Raw genomic sequence first — 15,603 nt, 5'->3', positions numbered from 1 at the left:
TGCAAATAACAGCCTTAAAATAGGTCTTGTTGCTAGAGGAAAGGAAGCATATTTGCCTCCGATCTTAGCCATTTCTTTCACCTGGTAGGGTTTCTGCACTCTGTATTAGCCTGAGCGGTAAGCAGCCATGACAACACGGGCTTTACCCTGCGCTGCCATTACGACGCTGCTATTACAACGCAAGTCGTTAGAACGACTTGCGCTGGAGGGCGCTGTTGGTAAAGGAATAGTTTAATTTTCTATTCCAACACCTTCCCTACTGTAACGTGGGCTGGAGTTGGTATAGAAAATTAAACTATTCCACAATCCAGCGCAAGTTGTTGTAACGACTTGCGTTGTAAAGGATGCGTCGTAACGGCAGCGCGGGGTAAAGCCTGCGTTGTCATGACATACATCCGCCTGAGCTATACCAGCTGTGATCACTTTTTCAAGCTACTTTCACTTTTAGCAACGCATGCTCATCTTACATACTGAGTGTATACTTTATTCTTTACTATTCATTAGACGATTATGCTATGTTTTGCAATATTTGTTTATTTTAAACTAATGTTTCCAATTGTAGTACATGGTCCAGTCTCTTTTCCCTTTACATACTTGGCTTCACATGCGCAGTTGGTTTGATATATTATTAATATCATCCGTATATTATATGTAATTGTATAGTTTGTGTTTTTTATACAATTCCATTGTATTTAAAGAAGACACATCTCCGTAAATGGCATAAACCTGCATGCCGAAGGAATTGGCTCCATGGTCTCTTTCGTAAGAGACACCTAGGATTTTCATTACACTTGTTCCAATATCAGAGTCAAAAGTGTTTGACATACCGTAACGTATCGTTTCTTACCTGTCGGTAATATTTTGCAGCTTGAAGAAGGAATTAGTTACTTACCTGTACACTATAGTTCTCCAGTATTATCTTTCATAGATTCACATGCTTGTATCTTCCCCGTCGTCATGGTGGGAGTCTCACGGTAACAGAATGACCAAAGCAGTATCATAGAGAAGATAAAACTGCATAGAAAATCCCATAGGGACTGTAGCATTTGGTAACCAGACCATGTCGTTATTTGGTCCAAAAGTCAGCCAATCAGCATTGCTGCCCTGACCTCACACTCCCCAGCAGAAGCTTCCTGCCTCAGATTTCCGTCCCCGAGTGAGAGACATGGATAAATACCGAGAACAGGTTCTGCCTGCGAAACGGGGAGGCGGGTGGGCGCATGTGAATCTATGAAAGATAATACTGGAGAACAATAGTGTACAGGTAAGTAACTAATTCCTTCTCCAGTATTACATCTTTCATAGATTCACATGCTTGTATCAGAGTAGTAAGCAGTGCTCACAAAGGTTTGCAGCGTTTCCAGGATAGAACCCAGAAGGAAGCTCTGCAGTAAAGCAATGTTAGAACAATACATATCATATAATACTAAGTATGCAGAGATATATGTATATACAAATATACATGCAAGCATAAGGCAAAAGTACTGAATAGACAAATTAGCAGATAATCAAATTATACCTTATTGAAATAGGCGTTTCAAAACAGCTTGTCCCACTGCCGTGTCTTCTTTCCATGCAGTTTCCAGACAGTAGTGCTTGGTGAAAGAGTGCACACTCTTCCACGTCGCTGCTCTGCAGATGTCTGGCAGCGACACTCCTGCGAATAAGGCCATTGATGTCGCCATCTTCCTTGTGGAATGTGCATTCAATTTAGAAGAGAGCGGCTTTCCCGCTTTCTCATGACACTTCAGTATAGCCGATGATATCCATCTTGCAATACTCAGTCTTGATAGAGGAAGGCCTCTCCTTTGGCCTTCAAAAGCAATAAATAATTGTTTGGATTTGCGGAATGTCTTTGTTCGTTCAATGTAGAACTTCAAACATCTAGCAATGTCTAAAGAGTGCAATGCTCTTTCTGCATCAGTTGAGGGATTGCTGAAAAAGGTAGGCAAAATAATAGGCTCATTGAGGTGAAAAGACGTAGGGACTTTGGGTATGAAAGTAGGATTTGTCCTTAAAATAACCCTGTCCTGGCGAAATTGTAAAAAGGGTTCTTCCACTGAAAAGGCTTGAATTTCGCTAACCCTCCTTGCTGATGTTAAGGCGAGGAGCAGGGCTGTCTTCCATGAAAGAAACTGTAAGTCTGTGTTGTGGATAGGCTCGAATGGAGGCCTCATAAGTTGCAACAGGACTGTATTGAGGTGCCATGGCACTGGTGGGCGCCGAATGGGTGGAAAAACTCTAAAAAGTCCTTTAATGAACTCTTTTATTAGCCTGGAAGACCAGAGAGATGGCTCGTTTGGCTTTCTCCTGAAGCGTGATATTGCTGCTAAGTGTACCTTCACCGAGGCATGCGACAGTCCTGCCTTAGATAGTGACAACAGGTAAGGTAGAATACCTTCAGGGTGTACTGTTAACGGATGCAAGTTTTGACTGTCACACCAGTGGCAGAAACGAGACCATTTAGCTGCATATGTCTTGTTGGTTGACATAGCTCTGGCTTGTGACAGAATATGTCTGCATTCTTGAGGAATGTTTAAGTCCTGGAATTCCCTCTCATGAGGTTCCATGCGGACAATTTTAGCGAGTGTAGGTCCGGATGCAAAATCTGACCGTCTTTCATGGAAATGAGGTTCTGGAATGTCGGAAACTGTAGTTTGTTGCCCTTTGACATCCGTAGCAGTTCTGAATACCATGCCTGCCTCGGCCAGGCTGGTGCTATCAGTATGACCTGACACGGTTCCGACCTTATTTTGCGAAGTATTCGCGGTATCAGTGGAAACGGAGGGAACACGTAGGCAAACATGTCCGTCCAATCCATGTGGAATGCGTTTCCCCTGGAATCTTGCTGAGGGTATCTGGACGCAAACTGGACGCACTTTGAGTTGTCCCTGGTTGCGAACAAGTCTAATGTGGGAGTGCCCCACCTTTGAAACACTCTGCGGAGCTGAGTGTCGTGTAGTTCCCATTCGTGCGTCTCATTCGGAGTGCGACTCAGGGCATCTAACCGTGTGTTGAGGATGCCCTGTATATGTTGCACTTGAATTGAAATGCCGTGGATTATCAGCCACTTCCAGATTCTTTGCGCCAACATCGACAGTTGTTTGGATCTTGTTCCACCCTGCTTCAGCAGATAAAACATAGTCGTGGTGCTGTCCGTTTGAATAAGCACCGATGCGTGTCGTATCCTGGGTAGGAAGGCTTGGAGCCCCAGAAACACAGCTTTGAGTTCTAACATGTTTATGTGAAGCTGTGCCTCCCAGTCTGACCAGAGGCCCTGGATCTCCAGCTCCTGAAGATGTGCACCCCATCCTTGCAATGAGGCGTCCGTCGTCATCACGTAATTGTGATTCTGAGTCACAAAGGTTAAGCCCTGGTCCAAGTTCTTCTGTGCTTTCCACCATGACATGGCCACCTTCATACGGTTCGTGATGGTAATGCGATCCTCGAAGGTTCCTGTGGACTGAATCCACTGCTCGTCCAGTTGTTCCTGCAAAGGTCTCATCCGAAGACGGCAATTTGGTACCAGTGGGATGCAAGAAGATATCATCCCTAACATGGATTTGTATATTCTCACAGAAGTGAACCTTTTTGACTGAAGGGTCGTGGCCAGACCCATTATCTTTCTCATCCGTTCTTTGGAAGGATAAGCTTTCACTGCCTTGGTGCATATCCACGCTCCTAAGAAGTGAATGCCCTGGGCTGGAGTCAGCGAGGACTTCTCCAAGTTGGTCCTTAGTCCCAAGCGCCGAAACAGTCGAATGCAGCACTGGAGAGACGTTGCTGTTTCTCTGAAAGATGGACCTGTCACTAGCCAGTCGTCCAGATATGGATAAATGTAATGCCCTTGCAATCTTAAATGGGCTGCCACCGGGGCCATGCATTTGGTGAACACCCTCGGGGCCGATTTGAGGCCGAATGGAAGGACCTTGAATTGAAAGTGGCGACTCTCCACGATGAATCTTAAATATCTTCTGTGCTTCCGATGAATTGGAATATGGAAGTACGCGTCCATGAGATCCAAAGACGCCATGTAGTCTTGTTCCTTTAACATTTGCAGGATCTCTTGCAAAGATAGCATTCTGAAGGGAATCTTTTTTATGTACTGATTCAGATCCCTCAAATCCAATACCTGTCTCCATTTCAGGGTTTGTTTCCTCTTGATGAGGAAGAAATGCGAGTAGAAGCCTTTCCCTCTGAGATGTTGCGGCACTTCTTCTATGGCTCCCTTTTGCAGAAGCGAGAGGACCTATCTCTGCAATTCCTGACGATGTTGAGAGAGCCTGAGCACCGGGGGACGATCCGGTGGCATTTCTACAAATTCCATGGTATGACCCCTGTTGATGACATCTAGAACCCATTTGTCCGATGTTATGGACGCCCAGTTGTTGAAGTATTGAGACAGATAATGGTCGTTTTCCGGGATCTGCATTGTGGGGAGCGCCGGCCTGAAATCATTGACGTCTGTTAGACTGCTGATTCTTTCCTCTGGTGCCAGACTTGCCCCTAGATTGCTGCTGGTAAGAGAAGTTGTAGGGCTTGAACTGGGTGTTTGAGTTGTATTGCCGATAATTCTGTTGGTTATACGGCTGATATCTGTTGGTCTGATATGAGGATCTCTGATTGAATTGACCTCTTCTACGAAAGGACTGAAACCGTCCTTGTTGAAGAGATCCCAGCGCTCTAGCAGTATCCGTGTCAGATTTGATGCCTTGCAACGCCTCGTCTATATGTTTCCCAAATAAATTTTCGCCGTCAAACGGCATATCCACAATCTTCGCTTGCACCTCCGGACGAAATGAGGTAGCCTTAAGCCAGCCTTGTCTGCGAAGCGAAACTGCCCCAGCCATCTGTCTGAAAGCCATAGATGAAACGTCCATGGCGATGTCAATAGATTCAGCCGCAGACTTTGCTCCGTCTTTGAGGATGGCCACCGCTTCCTCTTTCCTATCTTCCGGTAGCGCAGACAGTATGGGTGCCAGATCTGACCACATTTGCCTGTTGAAACGGCTAATAAGGGCCATAGCATTCACTGCCTTAATAGTAGAGGCTGCCATGACCGCAAACCTCTTACCGGCACCATCCATTCTCCTTCCTTCTTTGTCTGGTGGCACCAAGGAAGTAGCCACCGGGTTCTTTGAATTTCTCTGCGCCGCCTGCGTCACGACTGACTCCGGTCTGGGGTGTCCTATTAGACAGGCTGCAGCAGACTCTGGCGCTCTATACTTCTTTTCAATCCTTGGAACTGAAACCGCTATGGAAGCCGGTGTCTTCAAAATTTTTAGGCCCTCTTCCCAAATATGAGGGATAATTGGAATAGATCGAGCTGATTTCCTGGCATCGTCCTTGAAATCATACAAGAAACAGTCTGTTTCTTTAACTTCCATATCTAATTTAAACCTCTTCGCCGCCTTTTCCATGATATCGTGGAACCCTCCGATGTCTTGAGGAGGAGATGTGGATGGCAGTGGGGAAGGTGACGGGGCCGATGGCAAGATGTATTCATTCCATTCCTGCCCCGAAGCATCATGAACAAGTTCCCCTTCTTCAGGTTGTTCATCCTCGTCGGATTCCGTTAGATCATCTCTTATTGTAACCACTGGCGGTGATCTCACCCCTTGCTCTTGAGTGGTATCTTTCGTCTTTGATGGCTGCGAAGAGGCTATCGGCGTAGCTGATTGAGGGGCATTTGCCTCCGGGAAACGACGGTAGTAGTCGTTTATCATGAATCTGAGGTCAGATACCAGAGATATCGGTATGGAAACTGTTTCCTGCCGCTCTTCCTCTCGTGATTCCTCTTGTTGCTCCTCTTCCTCATTATACTCACATGTGTCTTGGAAAGACTCATATCTGGAAGATTGAGTTCTGTCCTTAAAGGAGAATACCTCCTCCTCGTCTGTGTCCTGGCTCTTTATTTGGAGCTGTGAAGGACTGTAGGCGGCACCTGAGGACTCCTCTCCATCTGAGTCTTGTTCCAACAAAGAAGATGGTGGAAGAGGTGAAATCTTCGTCCATGATGTGAATTCCGCAGATTTGCTGATAGTCGCCGAACCCGTGGACGACTGAAAAGACCGGATAGAAATCATAGTCTTCGCCTGTGGTGACTTGAAAGCTTTTGCCGTTTTCAGAATAATTTTCGTCGACGAGGCCCCCGTCGACATCCTCGTCGTCGAACCTTTCGTCGACGATGTCGTCGTCGTCGACGGTCTCTTCGTCGACGGGATAATCTTACTCGTCGACGTTGTTGTCGTCGACGTTGTCGACGTCGACGCTGCTTTAGATCCTGTCGTCGACGAAGCCGTCGTCGACGACGAAGTCGTCGTCGACGGTGAAATCGTCGACGGAGCTGAAGGCTTTTCCACAGATTTTGAAGCAAAAGCTAGGGAACTGGTCGACGGAGCAGACCCTGTCCCTTTCTGATCTGACAGCTTCTTCAGAGGAGTAATAGGGAGAGACGACATTGCTTTCTCCTTAGATTTACTCTTTTTAGGCTCCACTTTCTCCTCAGGAATAGAGGCCTTTCTCTTCTTAGGTGTCAATTTAGCAGATTCCTCCCCAGAATCTGAGTCTGATATGGCCTTCTTCTTCTGAAGCCATAACAGCAAGCGAGCCTCTCTGTCTCTAAGAGTTTTGACAGAAAAAGTTCTACAGTATTTACAATCCTTAGCAACATGCTTAGGATGAAGACAGTATAGGCAGTCCTTATGAGGGTCTTCGGAGTAAAGCCTGGCCTTCCCACAGGATCTGCAAGGCCTGAACAGCCTCTTTTTAGAGCTTTCAGCCATATTGAAGAATATAGGCACACACAATACCTTAATCCAGTAGTCAGGATATAAGAAAACAAAAGGTCAAAAGTTCACTCAGGAACAGTAAACTGAGCAGAGCTCAGGGAGACTCCTTTCTCACATGAAGGCGGTTGGAAATCTGAGGCAGGAAGCTTCTGCTGGGGAGTGTGAGGTCAGGGCAGCAATGCTGATTGGCTGACTTTTGGACCAAATAACGACATGGTCTGGTTACCAAATGCTACAGTCCCTATGGGATTTTCTATGCAGTTTTATCTTCTCTATGATACTGCTTTGGTCATTCTGTTACCGTGAGACTCCCACCATGACGACGGGGAAGATACAAGCATGTGAATCTATGAAAGATGTAATACTGGAGAATTTTTGGGTTCACATGCTGTGCATGATTCTGCCATTTAGTAGTTGGGTCTGGAATTGTTCTATTTGTCCCCTCTTTTTAGGTCGAGCCTAGCGGCAGCACGCAGGCACTGCTCACTCTGCGAGGCATGCAGTAGTCAAGTATGCTGTGTAAGCCTCGCCAACTCTTCCCCCATACTTTTCATTAGCTGGTGTCATTGTGCTTGGTAAATGCTGGCTTCCGAATCATTATGAGGCTTGTTAGTCCCTCCTTGTTACCACACGGCCAGCTTTATCTAGGGGGTCAGCACTATTTTGTTTATGGGCACTTATTGGGACAATAGCGGATGCTATTTTATTGTATTTGTATTCTGAGCGCGGCGCCGCTTTAGGGACACCGCACTCAGTTTATTTATTTATATTTAACTTTTATATTGAGTGCGGCGTCCACTTCAGGGACACCGCGCTCTGTTTATTTATTTATTTTTTTACTATCATAATGGGCGTGGCGCCACTTCAAGGACACCGAGCTTGGTTTCTTTCTTTTGTTTAAAACATTAACACTGAGCGCCGCGTCCGCTTCAAAGACACCGCGCTCAGTGTTAAAGTTAAAAAAAAAAACAAGTGCGTGTCCTTGAAACGGCGCCACGCTCAGGTTCCGATTCACAGAATTAACTTAAGACAAAATCCTAAACTTACTACTTTTGGTATTCACAGAATGCACTTACTACTTTTGGTATTCACACAGTAGATTTACGACTACTAACTTTACGTCCGCACTCGGGCCAGACATTCCGGCCCGGAGGCAGAGCTTCCAGCTTGGGGGCGGAGCTTGCGGACCGGAGGCGGAGCTTCCGGCTTGGAGTCAGAGGGCCTCATTTATGAGGCCGTGCGTGAGTTTTGCGCTTCCGATGCGCCACTTTTTGTGACGCATCGGCGGCGTAAAACATGCCTCCTGATGCGCACTATTTACAAAGTGACGCATCTAAGCAGATGCGTCACTTTGTAAACCCCTGCGCTACATTATACCTGCATCAGGTATAATGTATGCAGAGGGGGCGTTCACCCGCAAAAAGCCTCGTAATAGTGACGCAGTGAAATCTATGAGATTTCACTGCGTCACTTTTAGGACGCTGTTGCGTAAAATTTCTTGCGCCCACCTCACAGCAGGCGTAAGACTGACGCAAGCCCTTTCACATGGGGCTTTCCCCATGTGAAAGGAAGCATTGCTGGAGTTGCGTCACTTTTGTGACACACTCCAGCAATGCGTCACTTTTGCGCCTACAGATACGTCAGTAATACTGACGTATCTGTAACTCCTTGCGACATGATGCGTCATATTATAAATATGACGCATCAATTCACGCAGCGATGCGTCACTTTTCATAAATGAGGCCCAGAGCTTCCGGCTAGGAGGTGGGGATTTAGCCATGGCCGAAATCTCCACCTCTGGGCTGGAAGCTCCGCCTCTGGGCCGCAAGCTCCGCCTCCAAGCTGCAATCTCTGCCTCCGTGCCACAAGCTCCGCCTCCAAGCCGGAAGCTCTGCCTCCGTGCCCGAGTTTCCGGCCCGAGTGCGGACGTAAAGTTAGTAGTCGCAAATCCATTCCGTGAATATTAAAAGTAGTAAGTGCATTCTGTGAATACCAAAAGTAGTAAGTTTAGGATTTTGTCTTAAGTTAGTTCTGTGAATCGAGCCCTCAGTTTTAAACTTAAGCAAGCATTTGCAATGCAATAGGTCTAGCATTTACGCAAATTTAAGCTATTGGCATTGTAAATGACAATGCCTTTTATTTATGTTTTAAAAAACAAAAATAATGGGCATTGTCATTTACTATGCCAATAGCTTAAACTCGCGTAAATGTGAGACTTATTGCAGTGCAAATGATTGTTTTTCTGTTGGTGGGCGATGACGTACCACCATTTGGTGTCCCCTTGTGACGTCGCCGTGCTTCTTCCGGAAGCTCCAACCTTTGGTCGCCATCTTCAGCTTTTTTTTTTTTCTCTTCCTCCTTTTCCATCTTCATTGGAGGAGGAGGGTAGATCCGCTTTTGAATCCAGAAAATTCTTCAAGTTGCAAAACTACACCGACTGGTAAGAAACTACGTTTTGCAGCGTGAATCTTTTCTGGATTCACATGCTGTGCATAGATTTTGTAGCGGTTTGTTACTACTGAGGCTGCTGGGTTGAAGATGAGCATTGATTTGAAAAGAGAGGCTGTAAGACCCTTTGCCCTACTTGAGCTTCCTTGTTCATTTGAATGTCCACCCATTAGTGCTTTGTGAACGTGTGCACTGAAGACCATGTTGCTGTCATGCAAATGTCTTCAAGTGGAGTGTTCGCTAGAAATGCGATAGTTGCCACTTTCATCCTTGTCGAATGCGCCCCTGGGGCCCTTTATAATGTCTCCCCTGCTTCCTTCTAGGACAATTGTATTGTTTGTGCTAGCCATCTTGCAATTGTGTTCTTGGTTACTGGTCTCCCTAGAAGACTGTTAGCAAATGATATAAAGAGTTGTTTGTTTTCATGTATTCTTTTTTTCTTTCAATGTAATACATTCCTACTCTTCTAGCGTCAAGGGTGCGTAACTTCCTTTCTCCATGTGTCTTTGGTTTCTGGTACAAATTGGTATCTGTATGGTTTGCTTCATATGGAACTGTAAGATCACCTTTGGCATGAATTGAGGATCCATTGTCATGACAATTCTGTTATGTATTTGGAAATAGGGTTCCTGTAACGTTAGTGCCTGTAACTCACTTACTCAACGTAGTGATGTTATGGTAACTTACTTACTCTACGTAGGGATGTTATCGTAACCCACTTACTCTACTTACTGATGTCATCGCTACCAAAAATGCTGTTTTAAGTGTGAGAATGTGTAGTGTGGCATTGTGTCATGGTTCAAATGGTGCCTTAATTAGTTGAGAGTACCATATTTAGATTCCAAGTGGGTGCAGTTACTCTTGTGGGGGGGCAGGGGGGATTCTTTTGGCTCCTTCTAGGAACCTTTTGAACACTGGTGACATGAAGAAGCTTCTTCCTGTGTGGTCCCTTGTATATGCTACTGTTGCTGCTAGGTGAACTTTTAGTGATACGTAGGTAAGCTTACAATCCTGTAAATGTGTTAAGTACCTCAGCCCTGTTTTATCCTTTGTGTTCTTTTTGAGAAGCCCTTCCTGGGGACACCATAGAGAGTATCGTTTCCACTTTGCCGTATAAACACTTCCTAGTAGAATGCCTTCTTGCCTCCCTTAGGATTGCAATTGTGTCTTCTGGTAACTTTAGTTGCCAAACTCAAAGTCCTCGGGAGCTGCCAGGCATAAAGCCTCTGGTTCTGGGTGGAGCACCCTTCCTTCTTGCATTGTTAACAAGTCTTGTCTCCTTGGCAATTTGTGAATTGATCCCTATGATATTTCCATTATTTCTGAGAACAAGGTTTGTCTTGCCCATTGTGGAGCAATAAGTATCATCTTCCTGCTGCTGGTTCTGCATTTGCTGATCACCTTGTGGAGTAGTGGTATCAGGGGTAGAGCGTAGGCATATAACCCTCACCAGTCTATCCATAGTACATTCCCTATGGACTGATGGTAGTGTTGCCTGGATGCGAAGCGTTGGCATTTTGCGTTCTGGGGTGTTGCGTAGAGGTTGATTTCTGGAGTTCCCCATTTCAGAATTTTTTCCTGTGTTCTGACTGATTCAGTTCCCATTTGTGAGCCCATGTAGTTTGCCTGCTCAGTCCGTCCGCATCTATATTGTCCTTCCCCCGGGTAGGTGCATTGCTACAATGTTTATTTCCCATGGAATTGCCCAGCTCCACAATTGCTGCGCAAGCGTTGAGAGTGGTTTTGATTAAGTTCCCTCTCGTTTGTTTATTTAGAACATGGTGGATGTGTTGGCTGTTTGTACTAGTATTGGTTTTCTCCAGAGCTTTCTGGAAGGCTTTGCAGGCTAGGAACACCGGGCCATATTATCAAGGAAGCTGCGGTAGTTTATCGCCGCTTTACCGGCAGGAAACTGCCGATAGAGCGGCGATAATGGCCTTGATAATATGCGATTCGAATTTCAATCGAAGCCCAGGTTAGATGTTCACACATCTAACCTGGGCATCGATTGAAATTCGAATCGAGCGGCGATAATGGCCTTGATAATATGCGATTCGAATTTCAATCGAAGCCCAGGTTAGATGTTCACACATCTAACCTGGGCATCGATTGAAATTCGAATCGCATATTATCAAGCCCATTATCGCCGCTTTATCGGCAGTTTCCTGCCGGTAAAGCGGCGATAAACTACCGCAGCTTCCTTGATAATATGGCCCACCGTCTTTAATTACAGGATGTTGATGTGCTGTATTGCATCCTCCTCCTTCAACACGCCCCTTACTTTGAGGTTGTGCATGTGTGCTCCCCATCCCATCTGGGAGGCATCTGTAGTTATGGTTACAGTTGGAGTTGGTTGTGTAAAAGGTCTCCCCTGTGTCGTTTGCTCTGTTCGACCAGGCTATCTCTTCCACTATTGTTTTGCGTGACAACCACTATATGATCCCAATTCCCTTAGGCCATTGTACCTTAAGCCATTCCTGAAACAGTCTCATGTGTAGTGTATGTTTGGTATCAAGTGGATACAGGAAGCCATCATCCGATGGTAAATAGTCTAGAAAATTTCCTCGATGCCCTTAACCTCACCCAAATATGCAACAGCCCGACCCACGAGAAAGGTTCTACCCTCGACCTGATCATCTCCAAAGAGGACTCTATCCAACTCGAGTCCATCCAACCCTGTGATTGGTCAGATCATCATATTGTCACATTTTTTATCAATGAAAAAGTCAAAGTTAACCCGGCTCAACTCTCCAAGCCCAAAGTCTGGAAAAGAGACTTGAAAAAGCTCAACCCAGGCTCTTTGCCCCCCAACAGTTGCAACCTCCTACTGCCACCGACAGGCGCTACAGACGTACAAACTCTGACTGACCACTACCTCAACGCTATGACCTCTATAATCAATGAGGCTGCTCCTATGGAGCTGAAAAGAGTCTCTACTAAAATCTCCAAACCATGGTACGACGGGAGTCTCAATGAGGATAGACGAGACATGCGAATGGCAGAGCGTACCTGGAGATCAGCTCCCTCTGCAATGCACCTAAAAGAGCTGAAGAAAAAGATAAACGCCTACTTCAGGAAAATAAAACGCTCAAAATCAGACTTCTTCAGCCTCCAAGTCGACCAAGCAAAAAACCGCCCAAGAAAACTGTTTGAGCTAATCAGAACACAATCCAAGGAACAACCCCAACCGCTCAACACTGGGCATGAGGCACCCTCCTGTGAAGACTTCGCTGCTTTCTTTATCCAAAAAACTGACAAAATAAAAAGCGATCTCCTCATGGACGCAAGCCTCTACTCCAAACCCCAATGCCTAGCACCCACTGAACCAAAAAACAATGCTACATGGTCAACCTTCGGCACATACTCGGAAGAAGAAATTGGCAAACTGCTCAGCACCCTGAAACCTTCCAATCACCTCACGGACCCCCTCCCTGCCTCCGCAGTAAAAGACTTTACCCCTTTGCTTCTCCCTCTCTGGACTAAAATTATCAACAGCTCTCTCCAACAAGGAAGCATACCTGACTCCCTCAAAGTTGGTCAGGTCACACCTCTACTAAAAAAACCTACAGCCGACCCCTCTGATCTCAACAATTACCGTCCCATCACCAATATTCCTACTCTCGCCAAACTGTTGGAAAAATGCGCACAACTACAATTGACTAAACACATTGAGCAATTTGATCTCCTCAACACCCACCAGTCAGGCTTCCGAGCAGGACACAGCACAGAAACTGCCATGACTCACATAATTGACGACGCACTTCAAATGCTAGACCAAAACGACACCTGCCTCCTCATCCTACTAGATCTCTCTTCAGCATTCGACACCGTTAAACATGAGAATCTACTAGAACTACTAAACACAAGAATGGGTTTATCTGGAACTGTCCTCAAGTGGTTCACTTCCTTTCTTCACAACAGGTCGCAGAAATTCAAGAGCAACAACCTGATGTCCTCGCCAATACCTGTAACGCTAGGCGTCCCCCAAGGATCCTCTCTATCCCCAACTTTGTTCAACCTAGTCATGGAACCTCTCACCTCCCTGCTACATGCATCCAACGTAAACTTTCACATGTACGCCGATGACACTCAGCTATATCTCAAGCTACAATCCCCCAAAGACATCTTGCGTCTGAACTCAACGATCAGAAGCACCCAATCTTGGTTGGCTGATAACCACCTCAAACTCAACGCTATGAAGACTGAGTTCCTTCTGATCTCACCTCCCACGAAAATATCTACCACACAAACATGGCTTAAGCACCTAACAGCACTCAATGTCCAACCGACCATAGTGGATTCAGCAAAATCCTTAGGCATAACACTTGACACCAACCTCAACATGCAGCAACATATCAGCAAGGCAACAAAGGGAGCGAAATTCCAGATCAATACTCTGAGGAAACTTAAACCCTACCTCCCAGCCAAAGACTTCCAAACAGCAGTACAAGCGCTAGTCATCCCACGTATTGAATACGGCAGCACCGCCCTCTGCGGACTCCCCCTAACTACTACCGCACCACTAAGAGCTTCTCTGAATGCTGCAGCGAGACTCATCACTGGGTCAAAAAAGCACTCCCATATTACCCCCGACTTGAAATCCCTGAACTGGCTGCCTTTTGAAGCCAGAATACATCTGAAAATCGCCTGCATGACACACAAGGCGGTACACCTAAACTCACCCGGCTACCTCGCTCAGAAACTGACAATCTCTGGGGGTATTAGAAACACGAGAGGCACAAAGAATCTTCTGCTGAAACCTCGAAGATTCAGGAAGGAAAAAACATACAAGCGCTCCTTCTCAGGATTGGCGCCTAGGATTTGTAACTCACTCCCTCCCGAAACCAGGCTTATCTCCTCCACTACACTATTTAAAAAGGAAGTAAAAGCTATCCTCATGGCTAAATACACTTGATCTACTATCTCGAACTCTGTTAACACCCTGCACCGATCTGTACTACATGTTTGACCCATTTACTTATTTGTATGAGCTGTCTTATTACTCTCGTGATGGGCTTTGTAGCCACCTATTTGTACTGTATGATCTAGTGATTTATTGTTTGACTATGTTCCCTCATGTACCCCTATATGTAAAGCGCTCTGATATCTGTGAAGATCTTGTTCGCGCTATATAAAACTTTGAAAATAAATAAATAAATAAATCCCTAGCAACTTCCCCACTGTCCTCATTGTCAGAGCTTGCCCTCTCTGGTACAGCTGTGTTTCCTTCCCTTCAGCAGAGCTGCTGTTCTCTTTTCGCTCTGGAAAACTTTCCCTTGGACTGAATCTATTTTTGCCCCCAAGAACACTTTTCCCTGTTCTGGTTCCGGGGAAGACTTCTCCCAGTGGATAGAGAAACCCAGCTGATCTAGTGTCTCGATTACCTGTTGCATATGTTGCTTGCAGGCTCTGTACGAGTTTGCCCTTACTAGACAGTCTAAGTAAGGGTACACATGTATTCCTTGTCTTCTTAGGTATGTAGCCACTGCTGCTAGGCACTCTGTAAATACTGTTGGTGCAGATTTTATACCGAAAGCCACCACTTTGAGTTGGTAGTGTGTCTTGTTGATCACAAACCTTAAGAATGGTTTGTGTTTTTCGTTTATGGGGATATGCAGCTAGGAGTCCTTTGAGTCTATTGTAGCCATAAAGTCCCCTCTGTGTAGTTGTGGTATTACCTCCTGCAGGGTTGTCATCGTGAACTTTTGCATTTTTATAAATTTGTTCAGGAACCTTAGATCCAGAATAGGGCGTAGTGTTGCATCCATCTTTGGCACTAGGAAGTATGTGGAGTAGTTTTCCTTGTTTATCTCCTTGTTTGGCACAACTCTACTGCTTCCTTTGTCAACATTTCCTCTACTTCTTTTAATAGCTGTGTTTCCCCCTTGGAATGTACCTTCCTTCTTGGGCCTCTCTTTGGAGGTGTTTTGATTAGTTCTATGCAGTAACCGTTTTGTATTATATTTAGAATCCATTTGTCTCAAGTGATTTGCTCCCATTTGTGAAGGAAGCGTTTTAGTCTGCCTCCTACTGTTGTAGAATGCTAGAGTAACTTTGTTTGATTTTTGTTGCTTTGTCTTCTTTGCGGGCACACGCCCTGGTCTTTCTGGGGTGTGTATTCTGTTTGATGTTAAGTCACTTGGTGGTAGGGGGAGCGCCCCCCCCCTTGTGATAGGCCTCTTCCACAGGGGCATCCTCGAAAGATCTGTCTTCCTGCCAACTTTGTTGCTGTCCCTGCTGCTGCGATTGGTTTCCTCCTTGGTAAGTTTGCTGGTAGGTTTGATGTGAGGTTGTGGGCAGAAGATTCTCCCTAACTGCTGGCCTTCTTGAGGGGGTGGTGCCCCCTCTGAACTGTGGAGCCCCC

The sequence above is a fragment of the Lissotriton helveticus genome, chromosome 1_2, assembly GCF_964261635.1.
Source record: "Lissotriton helveticus chromosome 1_2, aLisHel1.1, whole genome shotgun sequence".
Lineage (NCBI taxonomy): Eukaryota > Metazoa > Chordata > Amphibia > Caudata > Salamandridae > Lissotriton > Lissotriton helveticus.
This window is presented reverse-complemented; position numbering follows the sequence as displayed.